Here is a 23,129-nt window from a genome sequence, read left to right as displayed (position 1 = left end):
CGCATCCTTTGGCAAGAGTTGGGCGCCGGCGACGCAAGAGTACGCAGAGGACCGCGTTCTGGCGGCATTTTTAAGCAGTGCAGTGCAGGATTCAGCGTCTGCAGCATCTTTCCCACAGAATGCTACGGCGCTTGACGGCAGTCCCACTTTCCCTTGAGACATCTGCTCGGGAAGCAGCGTCAAGTTACCGCTGGCCCCAGCATCGGTGGTTCAGTGGTAGAATGCTCGCCTGCCACGCGGGCGGCCCGGGTTCGATTCCCGGCCGATGCATCATTTTGCTTTTCCCGCGATGATGCTGCCGCGTCGCTTGAGCGCTTGAGATGCACGATCCACAAGGATGTGTAGCTGGATTTCCCTTGAGAAGGACCGAGAACGCAGCACTCGCGGGTCCCCACTAGGACGCTCGCATCATGTTCTACAGACTAGCGTCGGCCTGGCCTCACAAGTTGCTGGGTCCGGGTGCCTCCGAGGCTCTAAACTTTAACGACAAGGAGTGCTGCCTATCGTTGCAACAGCTGCAGCAGCACCGCAATCAACTGGGCCGGCAGTGCACGTGTAGCAACAGAACACGTTATCCAGGAAGTACAGTGTCTCTACGTCTAATATTGGGTACGGTATTTACCCAGTTTCCAGGACAAGCGGTGCACCCGTGCCTCGGTAGCGCAGTAGGCAGCGCGTAAGTCTCGTAATCTTAAGGTCGTGAGTTCGATCCTCACCCGGGGCATTTAATTTTCTGTGACTGATGGTGGTGCTGTTGCTAGGGCGCCAACGTATTTCTTGTTTGTTATCCACAACGTTTCAACGCTTCAGCGGGAAAATGTTTACTTCCTGTTATTGCTACTTACAGCTTCCCTTTTCCTCTTCTCCCAGCAGAGCATGAAGCCAAAAGCATTGCTCTGCGACGTTTGAGGTGCGCGCCTTGCCAGTCAGTATGTGCAAAGATGCTCGCAAAGAGAGAGGGGCGCCGACGCGGCACTCGACACGAAATGCGACAAGCGACCGTACGAACGGTCGAACGAAACGTCCACATCCGGTGTGGTCTAGTGGCTAGGATACCTGGCTTTCACCCAGGAGGCCCGGGTTCGATTCCCGGTACCGGAACGGAATTTTTTCCACACGAATCGTGGCAAGTTTGAGCTGTCCGAGCAGCCGTTTGCCGTCCTGCTCGCAATATAGCTACTGTTTCGTGACCGTCAGCAGAATATAGACTAGGGAAGCAGACACACGACGACCATAGAAATGGTGTATGGCTTCATGCCACCTGTTTCCAGCGTAGGGCTGAGCAACTGCATCTGCCGACGCCCGTTAGCTCAGTTGGTTAGAGCGTCGTGCTAATAACGCGAAGGTCGTGGGTTCGATCCCCCCACGGGCCACTACTCTTTTACTACTACGAAAAGGCAGCGCCGATTTCAGCTGGCGAGTGTGATGACCAAAAGATCATCACCCTGCGTGGAAGTTGACAGAGGATCCGAACCCGACTCGTCGGGAAGCGCTACAGCATTCACTCGGCAATGGCCATAATATCTTGAATACACTGGTTCTCAACCGATAAAGAGAAAATGAAAGAAAATGTCCGATTGCCGATGCGTAACAACTTTGGCCCTTGTCAGTACTTGGGCGGGTGAGCGCATGGGAACACAGGGCACTATTTGCACTTTTACTTCCTATTTTTGTTTCTCCTTTGTTTTCGGAGCTACAGCCCGATTCGGTCAGGGAGACGCCACCGTGAAATGAAGGGGGCGTGCTGTGTGTCCATCGCCTCGCCTCTCCTTACCTCTCTCAGTCGTTTCTCGTGCTTGTCGTTTTGATAAAGGCCGATTTGAGAGCGTCAGCTCTCGCGTCAGCTGAGCAAAGTCGAGACAAGTCGAGACACGAGACAAGTCGAGACACACTAAGGGCTGGTATGCAGCGAGTAAGAGCGCGAAAAAACAATAATTTAAGAGCGCGTGGCAAAAGTACTCATACGCGAAATTAAAAGCCTGCTGCGGTGGCCGGGAATCGAACCCGGATCAACTGCTTGGAAGGCAACTATGCTGACCATTACACCACCACCGCACAAGCGAGCGCCGCGCGTCCGCGCTGTGTCGGCTTCCCGCCAGTCGGCAGCGGCCGAAGGTGATCGTACCTGGCAGGCGCATTTCGAGGCAGGCTAGGGGAGCACATCCAGACGCATTCGGACAGCGTATCCGCGCACATTTCGCATCCTTTGGCAAGAGTTGGGCGCCGGCGACGCAAGAGTACGCAGAGGACCGCGTTCTGGCGGCATTTTTAAGCAGTGCAGTGCAGGATTCAGCGTCTGCAGCATCTTTCCCACAGAATGCTACGGCGCTTGACGGCAGTCCCACTTTCCCTTGAGACATCTGCTCGGGAAGCAGCGTCAAGTTACCGCTGGCCCCAGCATCGGTGGTTCAGTGGTAGAATGCTCGCCTGCCACGCGGGCGGCCCGGGTTCGATTCCCGGCCGATGCATCATTTTGCTTTTCCCGCGATGATGCTGCCGCGTCGCTTGAGCGCTTGAGATGCACGATCCACAAGGATGTGTAGCTGGATTTCCCTTGAGAAGGACCGAGAACGCAGCACTCGCGGGTCCCCACTAGGACGCTCGCATCATGTTCTACAGACTAGCGTCGGCCTGGCCTCACAAGTTGCTGGGTCCGGGTGCCTCCGAGGCTCTAAACTTTAACGACAAGGAGTGCTGCCTATCGTTGCAACAGCTGCAGCAGCACCGCAATCAACTGGGCCGGCAGTGCACGTGTAGCAACAGAACACGTTATCCAGGAAGTACAGTGTCTCTACGTCTAATATTGGGTACGGTATTTACCCAGTTTCCAGGACAAGCGGTGCACCCGTGCCTCGGTAGCGCAGTAGGCAGCGCGTAAGTCTCATAATCTTAAGGTCGTGAGTTCGATCCTCACCCGGGGCATTTAATTTTCTGTGACTGATGGTGGTGCTGTTGCTAGGGCGCCAACGTATTTCTTGTTTGTTATCCACAACGTTTCAACGCTTCAGCGGGAAAATGTTTACTTCCTGTTATTGCTACTTACAGCTTCCCTTTTCCTCTTCTCCCAGCAGAGCATGAAGCCAAAAGCATTGCTCTGCGACGTTTGAGGTGCGCGCCTTGCCAGTCAGTATGTGCAAAGATGCTCGCAAAGAGAGAGGGGCGCCGACGCGGCACTCGACACGAAATGCGACAAGCGACCGTACGAACGGTCGAACGAAACGTCCACATCCGGTGTGGTCTAGTGGCTAGGATACCTGGCTTTCACCCAGGAGGCCCGGGTTCGATTCCCGGTACCGGAACGGAATTTTTTCCACACGAATCGTGGCAAGTTTGAGCTGTCCGAGCAGCCGTTTGCCGTCCTGCTCGCAATATAGCTACTGTTTCGTGACCGTCAGCAGAATATAGACTAGGGAAGCAGACACACGACGACCATAGAAATGGTGTATGGCTTCATGCCACCTGTTTCCAGCGTAGGGCTGAGCAACTGCATCTGCCGACGCCCGTTAGCTCAGTTGGTTAGAGCGTCGTGCTAATAACGCGAAGGTCGTGGGTTCGATCCCCCCACGGGCCACTACTCTTTTACTACTACGAAAAGGCAGCGCCGATTTCAGCTGGCGAGTGTGATGACCAAAAGATCATCACCCTGCGTGGAAGTTGACAGAGGATCCGAACCCGACTCGTCGGGAAGCGCTACAGCATTCACTCGGCAATGGCCATAATATCTTGAATACACTGGTTCTCAACCGATAAAGAGAAAATGAAAGAAAATGTCCGATTGCCGATGCGTAACAACTTTGGCCCTTGTCAGTACTTGGGCGGGTGAGCGCATGGGAACACAGGGCACTATTTGCACTTTTACTTCCTATTTTTGTTTCTCCTTTGTTTTCGGAGCTACAGCCCGATTCGGTCAGGGAGACGCCACCGTGAAATGAAGGGGGCGTGCTGTGTGTCCATCGCCTCGCCTCTCCTTACCTCTCTCAGTCGTTTCTCGTGCTTGTCGTTTTGATAAAGGCCGATTTGAGAGCGTCAGCTCTCGCGTCAGCTGAGCAAAGTCGAGACAAGTCGAGACACGAGACAAGTCGAGACACACTAAGGGCTGGTATGCAGCGAGTAAGAGCGCGAAAAAACAATAATTTAAGAGCGCGTGGCAAAAGTACTCATACGCGAAATTAAAAGCCTGCTGCGGTGGCCGGGAATCGAACCCGGATCAACTGCTTGGAAGGCAACTATGCTGACCATTACACCACCACCGCACAAGCGAGCGCCGCGCGTCCGCGCTGTGTCGGCTTCCCGCCAGTCGGCAGCGGCCGAAGGTGATCGTACCTGGCAGGCGCATTTCGAGGCAGGCTAGGGGAGCACATCCAGACGCATTCGGACAGCGTATCCGCGCACATTTCGCATCCTTTGGCAAGAGTTGGGCGCCGGCGACGCAAGAGTACGCAGAGGACCGCGTTCTGGCGGCATTTTTAAGCAGTGCAGTGCAGGATTCAGCGTCTGCAGCATCTTTCCCACAGAATGCTACGGCGCTTGACGGCAGTCCCACTTTCCCTTGAGACATCTGCTCGGGAAGCAGCGTCAAGTTACCGCTGGCCCCAGCATCGGTGGTTCAGTGGTAGAATGCTCGCCTGCCACGCGGGCGGCCCGGGTTCGATTCCCGGCCGATGCATCATTTTGCTTTTCCCGCGATGATGCTGCCGCGTCGCTTGAGCGCTTGAGATGCACGATCCACAAGGATGTGTAGCTGGATTTCCCTTGAGAAGGACCGAGAACGCAGCACTCGCGGGTCCCCACTAGGACGCTCGCATCATGTTCTACAGACTAGCGTCGGCCTGGCCTCACAAGTTGCTGGGTCCGGGTGCCTCCGAGGCTCTAAACTTTAACGACAAGGAGTGCTGCCTATCGTTGCAACAGCTGCAGCAGCACCGCAATCAACTGGGCCGGCAGTGCACGTGTAGCAACAGAACACGTTATCCAGGAAGTACAGTGTCTCTACGTCTAATATTGGGTACGGTATTTACCCAGTTTCCAGGACAAGCGGTGCACCCGTGCCTCGGTAGCGCAGTAGGCAGCGCGTAAGTCTCATAATCTTAAGGTCGTGAGTTCGATCCTCACCCGGGGCATTTAATTTTCTGTGACTGATGGTGGTGCTGTTGCTAGGGCGCCAACGTATTTCTTGTTTGTTATCCACAACGTTTCAACGCTTCAGCGGGAAAATGTTTACTTCCTGTTATTGCTACTTACAGCTTCCCTTTTCCTCTTCTCCCAGCAGAGCATGAAGCCAAAAGCATTGCTCTGCGACGTTTGAGGTGCGCGCCTTGCCAGTCAGTATGTGCAAAGATGCTCGCAAAGAGAGAGGGGCGCCGACGCGGCACTCGACACGAAATGCGACAAGCGACCGTACGAACGGTCGAACGAAACGTCCACATCCGGTGTGGTCTAGTGGCTAGGATACCTGGCTTTCACCCAGGAGGCCCGGGTTCGATTCCCGGTACCGGAACGGAATTTTTTCCACACGAATCGTGGCAAGTTTGAGCTGTCCGAGCAGCCGTTTGCCGTCCTGCTCGCAATATAGCTACTGTTTCGTGACCGTCAGCAGAATATAGACTAGGGAAGCAGACACACGACGACCATAGAAATGGTGTATGGCTTCATGCCACCTGTTTCCAGCGTAGGGCTGAGCAACTGCATCTGCCGACGCCCGTTAGCTCAGTTGGTTAGAGCGTCGTGCTAATAACGCGAAGGTCGTGGGTTCGATCCCCCCACGGGCCACTACTCTTTTACTACTACGAAAAGGCAGCGCCGATTTCAGCTGGCGAGTGTGATGACCAAAAGATCATCACCCTGCGTGGAAGTTGACAGAGGATCCGAACCCGACTCGTCGGGAAGCGCTACAGCATTCACTCGGCAATGGCCATAATATCTTGAATACACTGGTTCTCAACCGATAAAGAGAAAATGAAAGAAAATGTCCGATTGCCGATGCGTAACAACTTTGGCCCTTGTCAGTACTTGGGCGGGTGAGCGCATGGGAACACAGGGCACTATTTGCACTTTTACTTCCTATTTTTGTTTCTCCTTTGTTTTCGGAGCTACAGCCCGATTCGGTCAGGGAGACGCCACCGTGAAATGAAGGGGGCGTGCTGTGTGTCCATCGCCTCGCCTCTCCTTACCTCTCTCAGTCGTTTCTCGTGCTTGTCGTTTTGATAAAGGCCGATTTGAGAGCGTCAGCTCTCGCGTCAGCTGAGCAAAGTCGAGACAAGTCGAGACACGAGACAAGTCGAGACACACTAAGGGCTGGTATGCAGCGAGTAAGAGCGCGAAAAAACAATAATTTAAGAGCGCGTGGCAAAAGTACTCATACGCGAAATTAAAAGCCTGCTGCGGTGGCCGGGAATCGAACCCGGATCAACTGCTTGGAAGGCAACTATGCTGACCATTACACCACCACCGCACAAGCGAGCGCCGCGCGTCCGCGCTGTGTCGGCTTCCCGCCAGTCGGCAGCGGCCGAAGGTGATCGTACCTGGCAGGCGCATTTCGAGGCAGGCTAGGGGAGCACATCCAGACGCATTCGGACAGCGTATCCGCGCACATTTCGCATCCTTTGGCAAGAGTTGGGCGCCGGCGACGCAAGAGTACGCAGAGGACCGCGTTCTGGCGGCATTTTTAAGCAGTGCAGTGCAGGATTCAGCGTCTGCAGCATCTTTCCCACAGAATGCTACGGCGCTTGACGGCAGTCCCACTTTCCCTTGAGACATCTGCTCGGGAAGCAGCGTCAAGTTACCGCTGGCCCCAGCATCGGTGGTTCAGTGGTAGAATGCTCGCCTGCCACGCGGGCGGCCCGGGTTCGATTCCCGGCCGATGCATCATTTTGCTTTTCCCGCGATGATGCTGCCGCGTCGCTTGAGCGCTTGAGATGCACGATCCACAAGGATGTGTAGCTGGATTTCCCTTGAGAAGGACCGAGAACGCAGCACTCGCGGGTCCCCACTAGGACGCTCGCATCATGTTCTACAGACTAGCGTCGGCCTGGCCTCACAAGTTGCTGGGTCCGGGTGCCTCCGAGGCTCTAAACTTTAACGACAAGGAGTGCTGCCTATCGTTGCAACAGCTGCAGCAGCACCGCAATCAACTGGGCCGGCAGTGCACGTGTAGCAACAGAACACGTTATCCAGGAAGTACAGTGTCTCTACGTCTAATATTGGGTACGGTATTTACCCAGTTTCCAGGACAAGCGGTGCACCCGTGCCTCGGTAGCGCAGTAGGCAGCGCGTAAGTCTCATAATCTTAAGGTCGTGAGTTCGATCCTCACCCGGGGCATTTAATTTTCTGTGACTGATGGTGGTGCTGTTGCTAGGGCGCCAACGTATTTCTTGTTTGTTATCCACAACGTTTCAACGCTTCAGCGGGAAAATGTTTACTTCCTGTTATTGCTACTTACAGCTTCCCTTTTCCTCTTCTCCCAGCAGAGCATGAAGCCAAAAGCATTGCTCTGCGACGTTTGAGGTGCGCGCCTTGCCAGTCAGTATGTGCAAAGATGCTCGCAAAGAGAGAGGGGCGCCGACGCGGCACTCGACACGAAATGCGACAAGCGACCGTACGAACGGTCGAACGAAACGTCCACATCCGGTGTGGTCTAGTGGCTAGGATACCTGGCTTTCACCCAGGAGGCCCGGGTTCGATTCCCGGTACCGGAACGGAATTTTTTCCACACGAATCGTGGCAAGTTTGAGCTGTCCGAGCAGCCGTTTGCCGTCCTGCTCGCAATATAGCTACTGTTTCGTGACCGTCAGCAGAATATAGACTAGGGAAGCAGACACACGACGACCATAGAAATGGTGTATGGCTTCATGCCACCTGTTTCCAGCGTAGGGCTGAGCAACTGCATCTGCCGACGCCCGTTAGCTCAGTTGGTTAGAGCGTCGTGCTAATAACGCGAAGGTCGTGGGTTCGATCCCCCCACGGGCCACTACTCTTTTACTACTACGAAAAGGCAGCGCCGATTTCAGCTGGCGAGTGTGATGACCAAAAGATCATCACCCTGCGTGGAAGTTGACAGAGGATCCGAACCCGACTCGTCGGGAAGCGCTACAGCATTCACTCGGCAATGGCCATAATATCTTGAATACACTGGTTCTCAACCGATAAAGAGAAAATGAAAGAAAATGTCCGATTGCCGATGCGTAACAACTTTGGCCCTTGTCAGTACTTGGGCGGGTGAGCGCATGGGAACACAGGGCACTATTTGCACTTTTACTTCCTATTTTTGTTTCTCCTTTGTTTTCGGAGCTACAGCCCGATTCGGTCAGGGAGACGCCACCGTGAAATGAAGGGGGCGTGCTGTGTGTCCATCGCCTCGCCTCTCCTTACCTCTCTCAGTCGTTTCTCGTGCTTGTCGTTTTGATAAAGGCCGATTTGAGAGCGTCAGCTCTCGCGTCAGCTGAGCAAAGTCGAGACAAGTCGAGACACGAGACAAGTCGAGACACACTAAGGGCTGGTATGCAGCGAGTAAGAGCGCGAAAAAACAATAATTTAAGAGCGCGTGGCAAAAGTACTCATACGCGAAATTAAAAGCCTGCTGCGGTGGCCGGGAATCGAACCCGGATCAACTGCTTGGAAGGCAACTATGCTGACCATTACACCACCACCGCACAAGCGAGCGCCGCGCGTCCGCGCTGTGTCGGCTTCCCGCCAGTCGGCAGCGGCCGAAGGTGATCGTACCTGGCAGGCGCATTTCGAGGCAGGCTAGGGGAGCACATCCAGACGCATTCGGACAGCGTATCCGCGCACATTTCGCATCCTTTGGCAAGAGTTGGGCGCCGGCGACGCAAGAGTACGCAGAGGACCGCGTTCTGGCGGCATTTTTAAGCAGTGCAGTGCAGGATTCAGCGTCTGCAGCATCTTTCCCACAGAATGCTACGGCGCTTGACGGCAGTCCCACTTTCCCTTGAGACATCTGCTCGGGAAGCAGCGTCAAGTTACCGCTGGCCCCAGCATCGGTGGTTCAGTGGTAGAATGCTCGCCTGCCACGCGGGCGGCCCGGGTTCGATTCCCGGCCGATGCATCATTTTGCTTTTCCCGCGATGATGCTGCCGCGTCGCTTGAGCGCTTGAGATGCACGATCCACAAGGATGTGTAGCTGGATTTCCCTTGAGAAGGACCGAGAACGCAGCACTCGCGGGTCCCCACTAGGACGCTCGCATCATGTTCTACAGACTAGCGTCGGCCTGGCCTCACAAGTTGCTGGGTCCGGGTGCCTCCGAGGCTCTAAACTTTAACGACAAGGAGTGCTGCCTATCGTTGCAACAGCTGCAGCAGCACCGCAATCAACTGGGCCGGCAGTGCACGTGTAGCAACAGAACACGTTATCCAGGAAGTACAGTGTCTCTACGTCTAATATTGGGTACGGTATTTACCCAGTTTCCAGGACAAGCGGTGCACCCGTGCCTCGGTAGCGCAGTAGGCAGCGCGTAAGTCTCATAATCTTAAGGTCGTGAGTTCGATCCTCACCCGGGGCATTTAATTTTCTGTGACTGATGGTGGTGCTGTTGCTAGGGCGCCAACGTATTTCTTGTTTGTTATCCACAACGTTTCAACGCTTCAGCGGGAAAATGTTTACTTCCTGTTATTGCTACTTACAGCTTCCCTTTTCCTCTTCTCCCAGCAGAGCATGAAGCCAAAAGCATTGCTCTGCGACGTTTGAGGTGCGCGCCTTGCCAGTCAGTATGTGCAAAGATGCTCGCAAAGAGAGAGGGGCGCCGACGCGGCACTCGACACGAAATGCGACAAGCGACCGTACGAACGGTCGAACGAAACGTCCACATCCGGTGTGGTCTAGTGGCTAGGATACCTGGCTTTCACCCAGGAGGCCCGGGTTCGATTCCCGGTACCGGAACGGAATTTTTTCCACACGAATCGTGGCAAGTTTGAGCTGTCCGAGCAGCCGTTTGCCGTCCTGCTCGCAATATAGCTACTGTTTCGTGACCGTCAGCAGAATATAGACTAGGGAAGCAGACACACGACGACCATAGAAATGGTGTATGGCTTCATGCCACCTGTTTCCAGCGTAGGGCTGAGCAACTGCATCTGCCGACGCCCGTTAGCTCAGTTGGTTAGAGCGTCGTGCTAATAACGCGAAGGTCGTGGGTTCGATCCCCCCACGGGCCACTACTCTTTTACTACTACGAAAAGGCAGCGCCGATTTCAGCTGGCGAGTGTGATGACCAAAAGATCATCACCCTGCGTGGAAGTTGACAGAGGATCCGAACCCGACTCGTCGGGAAGCGCTACAGCATTCACTCGGCAATGGCCATAATATCTTGAATACACTGGTTCTCAACCGATAAAGAGAAAATGAAAGAAAATGTCCGATTGCCGATGCGTAACAACTTTGGCCCTTGTCAGTACTTGGGCGGGTGAGCGCATGGGAACACAGGGCACTATTTGCACTTTTACTTCCTATTTTTGTTTCTCCTTTGTTTTCGGAGCTACAGCCCGATTCGGTCAGGGAGACGCCACCGTGAAATGAAGGGGGCGTGCTGTGTGTCCATCGCCTCGCCTCTCCTTACCTCTCTCAGTCGTTTCTCGTGCTTGTCGTTTTGATAAAGGCCGATTTGAGAGCGTCAGCTCTCGCGTCAGCTGAGCAAAGTCGAGACAAGTCGAGACACGAGACAAGTCGAGACACACTAAGGGCTGGTATGCAGCGAGTAAGAGCGCGAAAAAACAATAATTTAAGAGCGCGTGGCAAAAGTACTCATACGCGAAATTAAAAGCCTGCTGCGGTGGCCGGGAATCGAACCCGGATCAACTGCTTGGAAGGCAACTATGCTGACCATTACACCACCACCGCACAAGCGAGCGCCGCGCGTCCGCGCTGTGTCGGCTTCCCGCCAGTCGGCAGCGGCCGAAGGTGATCGTACCTGGCAGGCGCATTTCGAGGCAGGCTAGGGGAGCACATCCAGACGCATTCGGACAGCGTATCCGCGCACATTTCGCATCCTTTGGCAAGAGTTGGGCGCCGGCGACGCAAGAGTACGCAGAGGACCGCGTTCTGGCGGCATTTTTAAGCAGTGCAGTGCAGGATTCAGCGTCTGCAGCATCTTTCCCACAGAATGCTACGGCGCTTGACGGCAGTCCCACTTTCCCTTGAGACATCTGCTCGGGAAGCAGCGTCAAGTTACCGCTGGCCCCAGCATCGGTGGTTCAGTGGTAGAATGCTCGCCTGCCACGCGGGCGGCCCGGGTTCGATTCCCGGCCGATGCATCATTTTGCTTTTCCCGCGATGATGCTGCCGCGTCGCTTGAGCGCTTGAGATGCACGATCCACAAGGATGTGTAGCTGGATTTCCCTTGAGAAGGACCGAGAACGCAGCACTCGCGGGTCCCCACTAGGACGCTCGCATCATGTTCTACAGACTAGCGTCGGCCTGGCCTCACAAGTTGCTGGGTCCGGGTGCCTCCGAGGCTCTAAACTTTAACGACAAGGAGTGCTGCCTATCGTTGCAACAGCTGCAGCAGCACCGCAATCAACTGGGCCGGCAGTGCACGTGTAGCAACAGAACACGTTATCCAGGAAGTACAGTGTCTCTACGTCTAATATTGGGTACGGTATTTACCCAGTTTCCAGGACAAGCGGTGCACCCGTGCCTCGGTAGCGCAGTAGGCAGCGCGTAAGTCTCATAATCTTAAGGTCGTGAGTTCGATCCTCACCCGGGGCATTTAATTTTCTGTGACTGATGGTGGTGCTGTTGCTAGGGCGCCAACGTATTTCTTGTTTGTTATCCACAACGTTTCAACGCTTCAGCGGGAAAATGTTTACTTCCTGTTATTGCTACTTACAGCTTCCCTTTTCCTCTTCTCCCAGCAGAGCATGAAGCCAAAAGCATTGCTCTGCGACGTTTGAGGTGCGCGCCTTGCCAGTCAGTATGTGCAAAGATGCTCGCAAAGAGAGAGGGGCGCCGACGCGGCACTCGACACGAAATGCGACAAGCGACCGTACGAACGGTCGAACGAAACGTCCACATCCGGTGTGGTCTAGTGGCAGTCTCGCCGCGTCAGCCGTGCTGTGCGGACGTGTGCTGAGTTTCGTGCGCCGCGGTCTGCTGTGCTTCGGCGTGGTAAGTCGCAGTGCGTCTTGCATCGTTGCAGAACTTCTACGCATATTGAAATTTGAAATATGAATCCGTGATGGCCCACTTGAACAGACAAGATACTTTGAAATTCTCGTTTGATCGTAATTACGCCCGACCTAAACTACACGAAATCGAAGATTGGTTGGAATACGAAGTGAAAGTTGATTCAGAGGATGTCATTGGAATGCATCTTTCGATAGTGAGCAGCGTTGTATTTGTGAAATTGAGGAATGCTAACTTATGTGACAAAATAGTTGAGTCTTGCGGAGGAAGTATGAAATTTAAGCATTGTGATGGAAACGTAGGCGAAGTCACCGTAACACATGCAGGGTTTGGAATACGAACTATCAGGATATTCGAACTACCATTCGAAGTACCGGCGGAACAAATAAACGCAGTGATAGCGCCGTACGGTAAAGTTCTCAGCAATGTTGCCGAACGGTGGTCCAACGCGCGCAAATTCCAAGTTCTCAACGGAGTTAGGCAATTAAAGGTCGATTTGCACAAACATGTACCGTCATACATCAGCGTCTGTGGATACCGAGGTATCGTTATATACGACGGCCAGCCGAGGACGTGCGCGGCGTGCAACTCTCCCGGCCACGTCCGCGCGGAGTGTTTACAGCGGCGAGTGGCGCAGCTGCCGGCTGGCGAGGCGCCGCGACCGCCGGCTATGACTGCGCTGCCAGCGACTTACGCTACGGCTGCCCGCGGCCAAGTCTTGACCCCAAGCCCTGATGTGAATTCGGAGAACCATCCCACCCGAATAGAAGCCCAGATTGCCACCACTGACACAACAGAAGCTAGACCACCCGAACCTAAGGAAATCGTGACAGCTGTAACGGTTTCAACACAACAGACACCGAAAGATATCGGGAGCCACAGCAAATTCTCCGATTCCTCTGCTGTTGAGAATGACATGCAAGAACCATCCCGGAATGAGCAACCTCATAGTGAACCGATTTCTCTATTGACACCATCATCCACCAAGAGCACGGTCGACAATTTAGCACGAAACACCACCCGCTTAGACGATTTGAAGAATGCTGAGGAAGACAACATCAGACAGCAGCCGGTGAAACCTAAACGGCAAACACGAAAACAGAGCCCTGAAGAGATTCAAGAACTGGAGAAAAAACTCTCCCGTACCAAAAAAATTCTTAAAACAGATCGAAGCGGAAAGCAAGGCGTGGTAGACATCGGAAAACCAGACATCCCCAACCCGAATGAGGACGTACAGATGAACCTCGCCCCTCCAATTGAAGAACCAATGGACACTGTTGACCGCTGCGGAACTGATACGGGGACAGCATGGTCTGACGACACTGAATGCGCTTAGTTGGACTACCGAATGACGCAGGCGTATAAAATAGCCACGCTCAATGTAAACAGAATAGTTTCGGACGTAAAGTTACAATCTGTGAAGGACTACTTATATGCCGCCGACATTGACATAGCGATGTTACAAGAGGTAGTTACAACCAAAATAGCGGATGTGTACGGATATGAGGCGATCTTAAACATAGGCAATGAATGTGGAACAGGAATACTGTTCAAACACGGCATACCATGTACAGCAAAAGCAATACTTGAATCTGGACGAGGCATAACTGCACAAATATATGATCTGCTTCTTGTTAATATATATGCTCCCTCTGGATCCAGCGGAAAACGAGCAAGGGGCAACCTGTTCCGGGACGAAATTGTCCCATTAATAACGGATCCTCGACTGCACATAATTTTGGGTGGAGATTTTAACTGCGTATTGCGTCCAGAAGATCAAATCCCGAACTTCAACTTTTGTGAGGAGCTGTTGCTGTTAATTAACGGGCTCGATATGATAGATGCTTGGTGCCACCTTCGCCCGCACACCCGTGGATACACGCATGTATCCAGTACTTCGGCAAGCAGACTAGACAGGCTGTATGTAACGAAAGGTTTTATCCATAATGTAACTGACTGTGAAATTTGGCCTCTTAACTTCTCGGATCACTGCGCATTTCATATAACCGCGAAACATACTAAACAAAAAACATTCCTGGGAAGGGGCGTATGGCAGCTGAACGTGTCACTTTTGGAGGACGCAGTACTGAAACAGGAGGTCCATGCTACATGGCAGCGTTGTCTTCGGATGCAATCCAGATATCCTACACGCATCATGTGGTGGCTACAGTCTGCGAAACCGCAGATAAAAAAATGCATCGCACGATATGGTCGCATGAAAGCGTACTGGCGAAAACGCACCTTGGAGTATCACTTTCTTTGCCTCCGCGAACTATATGATGACCCCATGGGATTAGTAGCAAACAGCTCTAGAATAAAACGCACCAAAGCAAGAATAACGGCGTTGGTACGACAATCACTAGAGGGGAAAAAAGTTCGATCGCGTCCTCCGATTGAACTGACGCAGGAGAATACGTCCGTATATCACGTGTTACGGGAAGCCAAGAGAGGTAAACAAAAGTTAATCCACACTCTCAGTGATGAACAGGGGAACGAATACGATCAACAAGTCACAGTTAAAAACTACGTGGTGCAACATTATACAGATTTTTACTCCGCATCGGCGACTGACGCGACGGCAAGTGAGCCGCTTTTATCCAACATTCAATCCACGGTCCATCCGACTGACAACGCCGACCTTGTAGACCACATAACTGAGGAAGAAGTATGTGCCATAATCAAAGACTCGCCTACAAAGAAATCTGCTGGTTTAGATGGCCTACCCATAGAATTTTATGCTTGTTTTTGGCACATCATAGGACCGGAATTCACCAAAATATGCAATGAATTATTGGGAGACGTGCAGATGCCATCTCAGTTTACCGAAGGAATGATTGTACTGATCCCCAAAAAACCACGTAGTGCTACGCTGAAGGATTTTCGACCACTAACACTCCTCAATTCCGACTATAAAATCTTCACCCGACTCATAAACTGTAGACTGAAGACGGTACTGCCGAAAGTACTTGGCCCTTATCAAATGAGTGCTGTCCCAGGGAGATCAATGTCGAATGCACTATGTGAATATAGAGACATAATATATTTGTCGTGGCTATGCAAATGCAATGTTGGTCTCATGTTTTTAGACTTCGATAAGGCTTTTGACCGCATCAACCACCACTTTCTACTAACTGTAATGCAACGGATGGGATTCAGTGCTCATTTTATTCAGATCATACGCAAATGTATAGTCGGCACTTCCTCTCGAATCAAAATTAATGGTCAGCTAAGTTCACCAGTCCCGATCAAGCAATCAGTGAGACAAGGCTGCCCCCTTTCTATGGCACTATACGCAATCGCCGTAGAACCGTTACTGTTAAACCTGCATCACAGGTTACAAGGTCTACAGGTGTTGGGTACAAAAACCGTGTGTCACGCTTATGCTGATGACGTCAGTGTAGTAGTTAACACGCACTCAGAAATGGAAGTCGTTCAACAAATAATCCACGCTTACGCCACTTCTTCCGGAGCCAAACTCAATGAACAAAAATCGAAAATTTTACCTGTCGGACCCCATATGGAGACCATTCCAAGAACATGGCTACAAAGAATAGAGAAGACGAACCACTTAGGTATGATTCTAATGGCCAACCCAAGAGAGATGACAGTAGCCAACTGGGACCATAAACTGCATATATTCAGGGCTACTCTCCGTGAACACAAAACTAGAACGCTCAATCGGATACAGAGAGCTCTATTGATTAACAGCTATGCGCTAAGCAAAATATATCACATCGCAGCAGTGTTACCAGTACCCAAGGATACAGCGCAAAAGCTTTTAGCTGCAGCATATTGGTTCATATGGAGCGGAAACATCTTTAAAGTCGCTATGCCAACCATAGTGTTAACCCGCGCCGCTGGTGGTTTGGGCGTCAAAGACATCAAGAACCAATGCACTGCCGTATATATGGACCGAATCCGCAAAATACTGCAGTCACCCCATCCGACAATTACGAAAACGTTATTCAACAGGTTAGTCCCAACGAGCAAAAAGGCCCCAGTCGATGTTGGTCGCATCAGCGCTCAACTCGATCACGTCCGGACTTATTACCTGGAAATGAGCTATATTCAAGACACTTCACAGCTGCTTAACACCAGAAGGACCTATTACCACCTCACGAGACACTATAGGCAAAACCCAATTGAAGCGAAATATCCAGCGGTCAACTGGAGTAACGTCTGGAAAAACATTAACAATCCCATCCTCCACTCCAAAGTAGTGTCCACGTGGTATGACATTGTGAACGAGAAGGTCCCCACAGGTGAAAAGTTGCACAATATTAAAATGAAGCAGAGTCCGTACTGCGATCATTGCCATACTGTAGATACCTTGGCACACATTCTCATCTGCCGCGACCAATACCACATATGGAACTGGACTAGAAAAAAACTCGCAATAATTACTAGAACCACAGACTCTGCTATAACACTTAAAGATGTACTTCAACCAGACTGGCATTTCTTTCCTGCAACAAAGCACAATAGCTATGTTTGGATTATCGGCCAGTTTGCATATTTTGCAGTTACGAATCGACATGCGAGTATAGACGAGTACATACAGTATATAATGGAAGAGCACCACAACCTTAAAACGAGTCGGAAATACAAAGCTTTGTTTCAAAATTTCTTACTTCACACTTTGCCATAATGAAGCGGTAATTTTTTTTTTTTTTTTTTTTTTTTTTTTTTTTTGGGTTGGTGCACAACACTACAGCGAGTTGATACTACTTGTGCTTCATTATAATTAAGTTGGCATTTATTTATTTATTTTTATAGTACAGCAGGTGAAAGTGCCTCAGGAAAACTATTTTTGCCACAAGCCGTAACATAAAACACATCAGAAGTGCTTGATTGATTTCGTGTTCTTCTGTTTCACGGGTATTGGACAGATTGTCACGGCAAGAAGATGTACTCAGTTCCTTTATATATTATTTTAAAAAAAATGAAAAAATAAATAAAAAAGTAGGTTAAGTTAGGGTGAAAGTGGCGGTGGCAACAGATTTTTTTTTTTTTTTTTTTTTTTTTTTTTTTTTTTTAGGTTAGATAGGAGTTTGGGGGTGATATGGATGATAGGGGCCAACGCCTGAAGTGGAAGAGGTCCAGGAAAATAAAAATAAAAAATAAAAGCGCTGTGGAAACGCGCTACCCCGAGAAAAAAAAAAAAAAAAAAAAAAAAAAAAAAAAAAAAAAAAAAAAAAAAAAAAAAAAGGTGGCCGAGTGGTTAAGGCGTTGGACATCAACAAAAAAAAAAAAAAAAAAAAAAAAAGTGGCTAGGATACCTGGCTTTCACCCAGGAGGCCCGGGTTCGATTCCCGGTACCGGAACGGAATTTTTTCCACACGAATCGTGGCAAGTTTGAGCTGTCCGAGCAGCCGTTTGCCGTCCTGCTCGCAATATAGCTACTGTTTCGTGACCGTCAGCAGAATATAGACTAGGGAAGCAGACACACGACGACCATAGAAATGGTGTATGGCTTCATGCCACCTGTTTCCAGCGTAGGGCTGAGCAACTGCATCTGCCGACGCCCGTTAGCTCAGTTGGTTAGAGCGTCGTGCTAATAACGCGAAGGTCGTGGGTTCGATCCCCCCACGGGCCACTACTCTTTTACTACTACGAAAAGGCAGCGCCGATTTCAGCTGGCGAGTGTGATGACCAAAAGATCATCACCCTGCGTGGAAGTTGACAGAGGATCCGAACCCGACTCGTCGGGAAGCGCTACAGCATTCACTCGGCAATGGCCATAATATCTTGAATACACTGGTTCTCAACCGATAAAGAGAAAATGAAAGAAAATGTCCGATTGCCGATGCGTAACAACTTTGGCCCTTGTCAGTACTTGGGCGGGTGAGCGCATGGGAACACAGGGCACTATTTGCACTTTTACTTCCTATTTTTGTTTCTCCTTTGTTTTCGGAGCTACAGCCCGATTCGGTCAGGGAGACGCCACCGTGAAATGAAGGGGGCGTGCTGTGTGTCCATCGCCTCGCCTCTCCTTACCTCTCTCAGTCGTTTCTCGTGCTTGTCGTTTTGATAAAGGCCGATTTGAGAGCGTCAGCTCTCGCGTCAGCTGAGCAAAGTCGAGACAAGTCGAGACACGAGACAAGTCGAGACACACTAAGGGCTGGTATGCAGCGAGTAAGAGCGCGAAAAAACAATAATTTAAGAGCGCGTGGCAAAAGTACTCATACGCGAAATTAAAAGCCTGCTGCGGTGGCCGGGAATCGAACCCGGATCAACTGCTTGGAAGGCAACTATGCTGACCATTACACCACCACCGCACAAGCGAGCGCCGCGCGTCCGCGCTGTGTCGGCTTCCCGCCAGTCGGCAGCGGCCGAAGGTGATCGTACCTGGCAGGCGCATTTCGAGGCAGGCTAGGGGAGCACATCCAGACGCATTCGGACAGCGTATCCGCGCACATTTCGCATCCTTTGGCAAGAGTTGGGCGCCGGCGACGCAAGAGTACGCAGAGGACCGCGTTCTGGCGGCATTTTTAAGCAGTGCAGTGCAGGATTCAGCGTCTGCAGCATCTTTCCCACAGAATGCTACGGCGCTTGACGGCAGTCCCACTTTCCCTTGAGACATCTGCTCGGGAAGCAGCGTCAAGTTACCGCTGGCCCCAGCATCGGTGGTTCAGTGGTAGAATGCTCGCCTGCCACGCGGGCGGCCCGGGTTCGATTCCCGGCCGATGCATCATTTTGCTTTTCCCGCGATGATGCTGCCGCGTCGCTTGAGCGCTTGAGATGCACGATCCACAAGGATGTGTAGCTGGATTTCCCTTGAGAAGGACCGAGAACGCAGCACTCGCGGGTCCCCACTAGGACGCTCGCATCATGTTCTACAGACTAGCGTCGGCCTGGCCTCACAAGTTGCTGGGTCCGGGTGCCTCCGAGGCTCTAAACTTTAACGACAAGGAGTGCTGCCTATCGTTGCAACAGCTGCAGCAGCACCGCAATCAACTGGGCCGGCAGTGCACGTGTAGCAACAGAACACGTTATCCAGGAAGTACAGTGTCTCTACGTCTAATATTGGGTACGGTATTTACCCAGTTTCCAGGACAAGCGGTGCACCCGTGCCTCGGTAGCGCAGTAGGCAGCGCGTAAGTCTCATAATCTTAAGGTCGTGAGTTCGATCCTCACCCGGGGCATTTAATTTTCTGTGACTGATGGTGGTGCTGTTGCTAGGGCGCCAACGTATTTCTTGTTTGTTATCCACAACGTTTCAACGCTTCAGCGGGAAAATGTTTACTTCCTGTTATTGCTACTTACAGCTTCCCTTTTCCTCTTCTCCCAGCAGAGCATGAAGCCAAAAGCATTGCTCTGCGACGTTTGAGGTGCGCGCCTTGCCAGTCAGTATGTGCAAAGATGCTCGCAAAGAGAGAGGGGCGCCGACGCGGCACTCGACACGAAATGCGACAAGCGACCGTACGAACGGTCGAACGAAACGTCCACATCCGGTGTGGTCTAGTGGCTAGGATACCTGGCTTTCACCCAGGAGGCCCGGGTTCGATTCCCGGTACCGGAACGGAATTTTTTCCACACGAATCGTGGCAAGTTTGAGCTGTCCGAGCAGCCGTTTGCCGTCCTGCTCGCAATATAGCTACTGTTTCGTGACCGTCAGCAGAATATAGACTAGGGAAGCAGACACACGACGACCATAGAAATGGTGTATGGCTTCATGCCACCTGTTTCCAGCGTAGGGCTGAGCAACTGCATCTGCCGACGCCCGTTAGCTCAGTTGGTTAGAGCGTCGTGCTAATAACGCGAAGGTCGTGGGTTCGATCCCCCCACGGGCCACTACTCTTTTACTACTACGAAAAGGCAGCGCCGATTTCAGCTGGCGAGTGTGATGACCAAAAGATCATCACCCTGCGTGGAAGTTGACAGAGGATCCGAACCCGACTCGTCGGGAAGCGCTACAGCATTCACTCGGCAATGGCCATAATATCTTGAATACACTGGTTCTCAACCGATAAAGAGAAAATGAAAGAAAATGTCCGATTGCCGATGCGTAACAACTTTGGCCCTTGTCAGTACTTGGGCGGGTGAGCGCATGGGAACACAGGGCACTATTTGCACTTTTACTTCCTATTTTTGTTTCTCCTTTGTTTTCGGAGCTACAGCCCGATTCGGTCAGGGAGACGCCACCGTGAAATGAAGGGGGCGTGCTGTGTGTCCATCGCCTCGCCTCTCCTTACCTCTCTCAGTCGTTTCTCGTGCTTGTCGTTTTGATAAAGGCCGATTTGAGAGCGTCAGCTCTCGCGTCAGCTGAGCAAAGTCGAGACAAGTCGAGACACGAGACAAGTCGAGACACACTAAGGGCTGGTATGCAGCGAGTAAGAGCGCGAAAAAACAATAATTTAAGAGCGCGTGGCAAAAGTACTCATACGCGAAATTAAAAGCCTGCTGCGGTGGCCGGGAATCGAACCCGGATCAACTGCTTGGAAGGCAACTATGCTGACCATTACACCACCACCGCACAAGCGAGCGCCGCGCGTCCGCGCTGTGTCGGCTTCCCGCCAGTCGGCAGCGGCCGAAGGTGATCGTACCTGGCAGGCGCATTTCGAGGCAGGCTAGGGGAGCACATCCAGACGCATTCGGACAGCGTATCCGCGCACATTTCGCATCCTTTGGCAAGAGTTGGGCGCCGGCGACGCAAGAGTACGCAGAGGACCGCGTTCTGGCGGCATTTTTAAGCAGTGCAGTGCAGGATTCAGCGTCTGCAGCATCTTTCCCACAGAATGCTACGGCGCTTGACGGCAGTCCCACTTTCCCTTGAGACATCTGCTCGGGAAGCAGCGTCAAGTTACCGCTGGCCCCAGCATCGGTGGTTCAGTGGTAGAATGCTCGCCTGCCACGCGGGCGGCCCGGGTTCGATTCCCGGCCGATGCATCATTTTGCTTTTCCCGCGATGATGCTGCCGCGTCGCTTGAGCGCTTGAGATGCACGATCCACAAGGATGTGTAGCTGGATTTCCCTTGAGAAGGACCGAGAACGCAGCACTCGCGGGTCCCCACTAGGACGCTCGCATCATGTTCTACAGACTAGCGTCGGCCTGGCCTCACAAGTTGCTGGGTCCGGGTGCCTCCGAGGCTCTAAACTTTAACGACAAGGAGTGCTGCCTATCGTTGCAACAGCTGCAGCAGCACCGCAATCAACTGGGCCGGCAGTGCACGTGTAGCAACAGAACACGTTATCCAGGAAGTACAGTGTCTCTACGTCTAATATTGGGTACGGTATTTACCCAGTTTCCAGGACAAGCGGTGCACCCGTGCCTCGGTAGCGCAGTAGGCAGCGCGTAAGTCTCATAATCTTAAGGTCGTGAGTTCGATCCTCACCCGGGGCATTTAATTTTCTGTGACTGATGGTGGTGCTGTTGCTAGGGCGCCAACGTATTTCTTGTTTGTTATCCACAACGTTTCAACGCTTCAGCGGGAAAATGTTTACTTCCTGTTATTGCTACTTACAGCTTCCCTTTTCCTCTTCTCCCAGCAGAGCATGAAGCCAAAAGCATTGCTCTGCGACGTTTGAGGTGCGCGCCTTGCCAGTCAGTATGTGCAAAGATGCTCGCAAAGAGAGAGGGGCGCCGACGCGGCACTCGACACGAAATGCGACAAGCGACCGTACGAACGGTCGAACGAAACGTCCACATCCGGTGTGGTCTAGTGGCTAGGATACCTGGCTTTCACCCAGGAGGCCCGGGTTCGATTCCCGGTACCGGAACGGAATTTTTTCCACACGAATCGTGGCAAGTTTGAGCTGTCCGAGCAGCCGTTTGCCGTCCTGCTCGCAATATAGCTACTGTTTCGTGACCGTCAGCAGAATATAGACTAGGGAAGCAGACACACGACGACCATAGAAATGGTGTATGGCTTCATGCCACCTGTTTCCAGCGTAGGGCTGAGCAACTGCATCTGCCGACGCCCGTTAGCTCAGTTGGTTAGAGCGTCGTGCTAATAACGCGAAGGTCGTGGGTTCGATCCCCCCACGGGCCACTACTCTTTTACTACTACGAAAAGGCAGCGCCGATTTCAGCTGGCGAGTGTGATGACCAAAAGATCATCACCCTGCGTGGAAGTTGACAGAGGATCCGAACCCGACTCGTCGGGAAGCGCTACAGCATTCACTCGGCAATGGCCATAATATCTTGAATACACTGGTTCTCAACCGATAAAGAGAAAATGAAAGAAAATGTCCGATTGCCGATGCGTAACAACTTTGGCCCTTGTCAGTACTTGGGCGGGTGAGCGCATGGGAACACAGGGCACTATTTGCACTTTTACTTCCTATTTTTGTTTCTCCTTTGTTTTCGGAGCTACAGCCCGATTCGGTCAGGGAGACGCCACCGTGAAATGAAGGGGGCGTGCTGTGTGTCCATCGCCTCGCCTCTCCTTACCTCTCTCAGTCGTTTCTCGTGCTTGTCGTTTTGATAAAGGCCGATTTGAGAGCGTCAGCTCTCGCGTCAGCTGAGCAAAGTCGAGACAAGTCGAGACACGAGACAAGTCGAGACACACTAAGGGCTGGTATGCAGCGAGTAAGAGCGCGAAAAAACAATAATTTAAGAGCGCGTGGCAAAAGTACTCATACGCGAAATTAAAAGCCTGCTGCGGTGGCCGGGAATCGAACCCGGATCAACTGCTTGGAAGGCAACTATGCTGACCATTACACCACCACCGCACAAGCGAGCGCCGCGCGTCCGCGCTGTGTCGGCTTCCCGCCAGTCGGCAGCGGCCGAAGGTGATCGTACCTGGCAGGCGCATTTCGAGGCAGGCTAGGGGAGCACATCCAGACGCATTCGGACAGCGTATCCGCGCACATTTCGCATCCTTTGGCAAGAGTTGGGCGCCGGCGACGCAAGAGTACGCAGAGGACCGCGTTCTGGCGGCATTTTTAAGCAGTGCAGTGCAGGATTCAGCGTCTGCAGCATCTTTCCCACAGAATGCTACGGCGCTTGACGGCAGTCCCACTTTCCCTTGAGACATCTGCTCGGGAAGCAGCGTC

The 23,129-nt window shown here is 52.2% G+C and overlaps 39 non-coding genes across 39 annotated transcripts; 31 read left to right on the top strand and 8 right to left on the bottom strand.

Annotated features, from left to right (window-relative positions):
• Nucleotides 1–199: 199 nt before the first annotated feature.
• Nucleotides 200–270, top strand: Trnag-gcc. Its single transcript has one exon. It is a non-coding gene; the product is annotated as a tRNA-Gly (tRNA).
• Nucleotides 271–651: 381 nt separating this feature from the next.
• Nucleotides 652–724, top strand: Trnat-cgu. Its single transcript has one exon. It is a non-coding gene; the product is annotated as a tRNA-Thr (tRNA).
• Nucleotides 725–1,029: 305 nt separating this feature from the next.
• Nucleotides 1,030–1,101, top strand: Trnae-uuc. Its single transcript has one exon. It is a non-coding gene; the product is annotated as a tRNA-Glu (tRNA).
• A 198-nt stretch (nt 1,102–1,299) lies between these two features.
• Trnai-aau lies at nt 1,300–1,373 on the top strand. The gene has a single exon. It is a non-coding gene; the product is annotated as a tRNA-Ile (tRNA).
• A 610-nt stretch (nt 1,374–1,983) lies between these two features.
• Trnag-ucc lies at nt 1,984–2,055 on the bottom strand. The gene has a single exon. It is a non-coding gene; the product is annotated as a tRNA-Gly (tRNA).
• Nucleotides 2,056–2,397: 342 nt separating this feature from the next.
• On the top strand, nt 2,398–2,468 carry Trnag-gcc. Its single transcript has one exon. It is a non-coding gene; the product is annotated as a tRNA-Gly (tRNA).
• A 381-nt stretch (nt 2,469–2,849) lies between these two features.
• Trnam-cau lies at nt 2,850–2,922 on the top strand. Its single transcript has one exon. It is a non-coding gene; the product is annotated as a tRNA-Met (tRNA).
• Nucleotides 2,923–3,227: 305 nt separating this feature from the next.
• Nucleotides 3,228–3,299, top strand: Trnae-uuc. The gene has a single exon. It is a non-coding gene; the product is annotated as a tRNA-Glu (tRNA).
• A 198-nt stretch (nt 3,300–3,497) lies between these two features.
• On the top strand, nt 3,498–3,571 carry Trnai-aau. Its single transcript has one exon. It is a non-coding gene; the product is annotated as a tRNA-Ile (tRNA).
• Nucleotides 3,572–4,181: 610 nt separating this feature from the next.
• On the bottom strand, nt 4,182–4,253 carry Trnag-ucc. The gene has a single exon. It is a non-coding gene; the product is annotated as a tRNA-Gly (tRNA).
• Nucleotides 4,254–4,595: 342 nt separating this feature from the next.
• Nucleotides 4,596–4,666, top strand: Trnag-gcc. Its single transcript has one exon. It is a non-coding gene; the product is annotated as a tRNA-Gly (tRNA).
• Nucleotides 4,667–5,047: 381 nt separating this feature from the next.
• Nucleotides 5,048–5,120, top strand: Trnam-cau. The gene has a single exon. It is a non-coding gene; the product is annotated as a tRNA-Met (tRNA).
• Nucleotides 5,121–5,425: 305 nt separating this feature from the next.
• On the top strand, nt 5,426–5,497 carry Trnae-uuc. The gene has a single exon. It is a non-coding gene; the product is annotated as a tRNA-Glu (tRNA).
• Nucleotides 5,498–5,695: 198 nt separating this feature from the next.
• Trnai-aau lies at nt 5,696–5,769 on the top strand. Its single transcript has one exon. It is a non-coding gene; the product is annotated as a tRNA-Ile (tRNA).
• Nucleotides 5,770–6,379: 610 nt separating this feature from the next.
• Trnag-ucc lies at nt 6,380–6,451 on the bottom strand. The gene has a single exon. It is a non-coding gene; the product is annotated as a tRNA-Gly (tRNA).
• Nucleotides 6,452–6,793: 342 nt separating this feature from the next.
• Nucleotides 6,794–6,864, top strand: Trnag-gcc. The gene has a single exon. It is a non-coding gene; the product is annotated as a tRNA-Gly (tRNA).
• Nucleotides 6,865–7,245: 381 nt separating this feature from the next.
• Trnam-cau lies at nt 7,246–7,318 on the top strand. Its single transcript has one exon. It is a non-coding gene; the product is annotated as a tRNA-Met (tRNA).
• A 305-nt stretch (nt 7,319–7,623) lies between these two features.
• Trnae-uuc lies at nt 7,624–7,695 on the top strand. Its single transcript has one exon. It is a non-coding gene; the product is annotated as a tRNA-Glu (tRNA).
• A 198-nt stretch (nt 7,696–7,893) lies between these two features.
• On the top strand, nt 7,894–7,967 carry Trnai-aau. Its single transcript has one exon. It is a non-coding gene; the product is annotated as a tRNA-Ile (tRNA).
• Nucleotides 7,968–8,577: 610 nt separating this feature from the next.
• Nucleotides 8,578–8,649, bottom strand: Trnag-ucc. Its single transcript has one exon. It is a non-coding gene; the product is annotated as a tRNA-Gly (tRNA).
• A 342-nt stretch (nt 8,650–8,991) lies between these two features.
• On the top strand, nt 8,992–9,062 carry Trnag-gcc. Its single transcript has one exon. It is a non-coding gene; the product is annotated as a tRNA-Gly (tRNA).
• A 381-nt stretch (nt 9,063–9,443) lies between these two features.
• Nucleotides 9,444–9,516, top strand: Trnam-cau. Its single transcript has one exon. It is a non-coding gene; the product is annotated as a tRNA-Met (tRNA).
• Nucleotides 9,517–9,821: 305 nt separating this feature from the next.
• Nucleotides 9,822–9,893, top strand: Trnae-uuc. The gene has a single exon. It is a non-coding gene; the product is annotated as a tRNA-Glu (tRNA).
• A 198-nt stretch (nt 9,894–10,091) lies between these two features.
• On the top strand, nt 10,092–10,165 carry Trnai-aau. The gene has a single exon. It is a non-coding gene; the product is annotated as a tRNA-Ile (tRNA).
• A 610-nt stretch (nt 10,166–10,775) lies between these two features.
• Trnag-ucc lies at nt 10,776–10,847 on the bottom strand. Its single transcript has one exon. It is a non-coding gene; the product is annotated as a tRNA-Gly (tRNA).
• A 342-nt stretch (nt 10,848–11,189) lies between these two features.
• On the top strand, nt 11,190–11,260 carry Trnag-gcc. The gene has a single exon. It is a non-coding gene; the product is annotated as a tRNA-Gly (tRNA).
• Nucleotides 11,261–11,641: 381 nt separating this feature from the next.
• Nucleotides 11,642–11,714, top strand: Trnam-cau. Its single transcript has one exon. It is a non-coding gene; the product is annotated as a tRNA-Met (tRNA).
• Nucleotides 11,715–17,653: 5,939 nt separating this feature from the next.
• On the top strand, nt 17,654–17,727 carry Trnai-aau. The gene has a single exon. It is a non-coding gene; the product is annotated as a tRNA-Ile (tRNA).
• Nucleotides 17,728–18,337: 610 nt separating this feature from the next.
• On the bottom strand, nt 18,338–18,409 carry Trnag-ucc. The gene has a single exon. It is a non-coding gene; the product is annotated as a tRNA-Gly (tRNA).
• A 342-nt stretch (nt 18,410–18,751) lies between these two features.
• On the top strand, nt 18,752–18,822 carry Trnag-gcc. Its single transcript has one exon. It is a non-coding gene; the product is annotated as a tRNA-Gly (tRNA).
• Nucleotides 18,823–19,203: 381 nt separating this feature from the next.
• On the top strand, nt 19,204–19,276 carry Trnam-cau. Its single transcript has one exon. It is a non-coding gene; the product is annotated as a tRNA-Met (tRNA).
• A 305-nt stretch (nt 19,277–19,581) lies between these two features.
• Trnae-uuc lies at nt 19,582–19,653 on the top strand. The gene has a single exon. It is a non-coding gene; the product is annotated as a tRNA-Glu (tRNA).
• A 198-nt stretch (nt 19,654–19,851) lies between these two features.
• Trnai-aau lies at nt 19,852–19,925 on the top strand. The gene has a single exon. It is a non-coding gene; the product is annotated as a tRNA-Ile (tRNA).
• A 610-nt stretch (nt 19,926–20,535) lies between these two features.
• On the bottom strand, nt 20,536–20,607 carry Trnag-ucc. The gene has a single exon. It is a non-coding gene; the product is annotated as a tRNA-Gly (tRNA).
• A 342-nt stretch (nt 20,608–20,949) lies between these two features.
• Nucleotides 20,950–21,020, top strand: Trnag-gcc. The gene has a single exon. It is a non-coding gene; the product is annotated as a tRNA-Gly (tRNA).
• Nucleotides 21,021–21,401: 381 nt separating this feature from the next.
• On the top strand, nt 21,402–21,474 carry Trnam-cau. The gene has a single exon. It is a non-coding gene; the product is annotated as a tRNA-Met (tRNA).
• Nucleotides 21,475–21,779: 305 nt separating this feature from the next.
• Nucleotides 21,780–21,851, top strand: Trnae-uuc. Its single transcript has one exon. It is a non-coding gene; the product is annotated as a tRNA-Glu (tRNA).
• Nucleotides 21,852–22,049: 198 nt separating this feature from the next.
• Trnai-aau lies at nt 22,050–22,123 on the top strand. The gene has a single exon. It is a non-coding gene; the product is annotated as a tRNA-Ile (tRNA).
• A 610-nt stretch (nt 22,124–22,733) lies between these two features.
• Nucleotides 22,734–22,805, bottom strand: Trnag-ucc. Its single transcript has one exon. It is a non-coding gene; the product is annotated as a tRNA-Gly (tRNA).
• Nucleotides 22,806–23,129: the final 324 nt, after the last annotated feature.

The sequence above is a fragment of the Schistocerca americana genome, chromosome 2 (assembly GCF_021461395.2).
Source record: "Schistocerca americana isolate TAMUIC-IGC-003095 chromosome 2, iqSchAmer2.1, whole genome shotgun sequence".
In the NCBI taxonomy this organism is placed as follows: domain Eukaryota; kingdom Metazoa; phylum Arthropoda; class Insecta; order Orthoptera; family Acrididae; genus Schistocerca; species Schistocerca americana.
The sequence above is the reverse complement of the archived record's forward strand: the minus strand, read 5'-3'. Positions and strand labels throughout refer to the sequence as shown.